The sequence below is a fragment of the Astatotilapia calliptera genome, chromosome 19, assembly GCF_964374335.1.
Source record: "Astatotilapia calliptera chromosome 19, fAstCal68.1, whole genome shotgun sequence".
NCBI classification, from domain to species: Eukaryota; Metazoa; Chordata; class Actinopteri; order Cichliformes; family Cichlidae; genus Astatotilapia; species Astatotilapia calliptera.
The window spans coordinates 14,793,513-14,797,294 of NC_137440.1; the positions used below are offsets into that span (position 1 = coordinate 14,793,513).

Consider the following 3,782-nt stretch of genomic DNA (forward strand, 5'->3'; position numbering starts at 1 on the left):
ACCAACAACCTGTGGAAGGACAGTTTTGCACCAGTAACCATACCTTTCTACTTTTTTCTGTCCATGCAAATACCTCTTTCAGCCAGTAACAAATACAAGTAAACAATACAAGTTTTAGATTTGTGTTCTTCATATATTTTATCTTCATATTTCATTCTTTACCTCCATACAACTTTTTAAATGCTTTTTGCCTTAATTGAACCACAAAAAGACAGTCCTTGCTTCCAATATCCTTGAATTATCCTCGTTCAGAATCACAAACAGAACAAATGAAGTGAAAGAATTGAGGAGAGAAATTGCATTGAGTTCTAAACAGAGCTGATACATGATGAAATTGCCTTTGCAACAATGTGAAGTTCTGAATTGGTAATATTAATACATTATGCACACCAGTACTAAAATAATAACAGGCGTCTAGCTGAGTTTTGTACTGATTAGGTCCTATTGTTAAAGCTTAAAATTTTCACTTTGAAATCATTTTTTTTTTTCTTATTCTCCCATTTTGTCTTGCATGTGGAGCATAAACATTGGAATTAAAAACTTCATAACTTTTCTTTTTATATTTGAATGCATGTGTACACACATATGTGCATTTGCGTCAAATCTTTTGTCACCTGTTGTCACAGCCCAGAGGCCAGACCAGGTGAGAGCACTCAAATGCAAACACAGACAGAGGCACAGATTAAAGTAGAGACAGTGCTTTATTTACAAAGTGAAACAAAACCTTTGGATGCTGACTATGAACTGTGAAATGAGACAACCTGAAAAGCCAAAATGTGAAGCTTAATCTGTGAGCTAAAGTTTATACTGAAGTCCATGAAACAGGGCCAAGGGGAGGAGGGACTGTGGCTCGGGTGAAGGTGTGCAGAGTCACTGCAATGAAAGGAGACAGAGTCTGGGTTCCAGTGATTAACAGTAAGTACGGTTTGAAGTGTTTCTAATGGCTTACTCTTTGCAGGCATGGAATGACATGGAAGGAGGGCAGTCCAAGGGATCCGGGAGAGTTCCAATCCGGGGTGAGTCCATAACGTACCAGAGGTGGGACCAAGTCATTGTTTTGCAAGTCTCAAGTAAGTCTCAAGTCTTTATCCTCAAGTCTCAAGTCAAGTCTCAAGTAATGTCAGGCAAGTCAGAATCGAGTCTCAAGTCACTGGTGTAAAAGTCCGAGTCAAGTCACAAGTCTGAAACTTTGAATTTCAAGTCCTTTAGAGTCTTTAAAAAAAAAAAAAAAAAAACAACGAAAAAATAATGTTGCAGTTATATGCTAAATGTAAATATTAGACCATGTAATTTTAAATCTGTGTTTTTCTCAACACATGACAAAAGTGAACGTAGAAAATATACACAAATTGTGAAATTGCACCTCTTTAAAATGCAGCTCAATTAAACCTAGCTCCAAGAATAATTTTCACCGACAGTTCTGAGATAAGCTGCATGTTATTCTTGGATGCGGTTGTAGGACCAGCTTTAAAATCGCATGACAAAAATATCATACACATTAAAAAAAAAAAACTGTATCTCCAACGTAGCCTGGACAACATTTGCTAGTTAGATGAAGTCAGCTATCTCATTGTAGCATATTTATATGCATATTTATAATCATACGGTTCTTGGAGTGAGTGCATACACTCATGAAGTTTAGTAACTTCAGGTCACTGCAACAAGCCCAGGTACAGTTTACCGACGGATGGGTGCAGGACCTTGAAATGCACCGTGTAGAAAGTAAAGACCATCGTACGTATCATAAGTTTACCAGTCTCACAAATTGTCGTCATAAATACACATTCGTTAACCGTTTATTAATAGGACCTTTGAGCTCAACGGTAATTAATTAGTAGTGGAAATAATTTCTGGTAGCGTCACAGAAATGTAGCAGTGACAATAATATTGTATGCTGTAATCGTACTGGGCAATTAGTGATACAAAAAACCTGTTTTATCCTGTGAATAAACGTATATGTTTTTGTCAATGTACCATAATAACAGAAGCGAAACGCAATATTGTGTCAGGACAATTCACTATTTATGCACAATAAATAAAGGAGCATAGCGCGACAATTTCTGTTCAGCGCCAGACTTGCTTGTAACCTATATCACCAATTATGTTATGAAAATGACGTATTAAGTACTGAAAAACACTGACCTTCGTGTAAATGCTTGGAGCAGACTAACATGTGAGCTGGAGGGTTCTGGGACGTTATATTTGGTCTTAGAATGGCTGCAATCCAGTCGCCTCTTTGTTACTTCGGAAACATGGCTCGAACAATTTCTCTTCCACGACATAATCCGATAACAACCGATCTCTTTACCCGTCGGCTTCCCGTGGCTGTCATGCGACCGGCTATTGCAGTTAATAATACAACAGCTTCTTGACATTTTTGTGTTTCTTTTTATCGCTGTGTAACTGATTTTAATTGAAAGCCTGCGTGCGCTAGTACCGCTTGCCACGAGTTCCCAGAATCCTTTGCGGTTCTACCCGTGAATGACGTCACATTTTCAATCTCTATATAATATGCATGTTAAATTTTATATTTGGGGTAAAATATCAAGTCTTTTCAAGTAAACCGGTTCAAGTCCAATTCAAGTCCCAAGTCATTGGTGTAAAAGTCCAAGTCAAGTCACAAGTCTTAGAACATTTTTTCAAGTCAAGTCTAAAGTCATAAAATTAATGACTCGAGTCTGACTCGAGTCCAAGTCATGTGACTCGAGTCCACACCTCTGTAACGTACTGTACCAAATGAGTTCCAGAAGCTAAAACAGGGAGGCAGGCAGGCGGTGTGCAGAGAGGAAGCGAGTGTAACCAGACTGCGTGACTGCAGGAAGACTGGCGTCCTAATGAAGGTAAGTATTGTTGTAAGTATTGTAGGGGAAGTGTGATGACCAGCTGGATTACTAGAACAGAAAGACACATGGTAAGAATACTACTTTCAATGAAATCACAAGAGAGCCAAACCCTAACACCGGTTCACTGTAGATGTGGCAAAGACTTGTTGAGTGTGCTGGTCTTAAATACCACTAGCTTGATTGCAGACAGGTGAGACTGCTGAATGGAGACTCCTCCCAGAGGTGGAGCCCCAGGTCTATGGAAAAACACCACACTCAGCCGGGCCATGACACCTGTACCAAACAACATGAATTTATATCCCTAAGTCAAAGTCATGATGGAGACACATACGTTTAGAAATGGCCAGTCATTACAATTCTGTATAATAATAATGGATACTTTATTGATCCCCATGGGGAAATTACTTGTTTTTCTCTGCATTTGACCCATTCACTCAGTGAAGCAGTGGGCAGCCCACTAAGCAGGCGCCCGGGGAGCAGTGTGTAGGGACGGTACCTTGCTCAGGGGTACCTCAGGGTAGCCGTTAAGTGGATTCGAACCGCCGACCTTCCGATCATGGGGCGACCACTTTACCTACTGAGCTATCCCTGTATCTTCAGTTATGTAATTTGTAATGATATCTAAAAACTTTATAATAACTACTGCACTTTGTTCTTTTGCTTTTTTAATATGTACATATTATATAACTGGAAGAAAGTGTGGCATTCAATAAATGTTATAAAGATGTTAAAATTAAATTAGCAGATGCAAGGACTAGCTATCACTGCTAGCAATATCCTGTGTCAATAGACTTGCCAAGCAGAAGTGTTAAATAATCTTTTCTTTTGTTTTTTTGACCGCTTTTTTGTGTCAGTTACACAATATCCAGGAAGCCTGAAAACGCACATGAGATGTCCTTCTGGTAGTTTCACCCGTCCAAACCCTTGATGCATGGATGC

General features: G+C 39.2%; 1 long non-coding RNA gene across 1 annotated transcript; it reads right to left on the reverse strand.

The window, feature by feature from the left end:
- Positions 1–500: 500 nt before the first annotated feature.
- LOC145422371 (uncharacterized) lies at positions 501–2,690 on the reverse strand. The gene is made up of 2 exons (XR_013903652.1): positions 950–2,690; positions 501–873 (listed from the first exon to the last, which is right to left on the reverse strand). It is a non-coding gene; the product is annotated as an uncharacterized LOC145422371 (long non-coding RNA).
- Between the last annotated feature and the right edge of the window lie 1,092 nt (positions 2,691–3,782).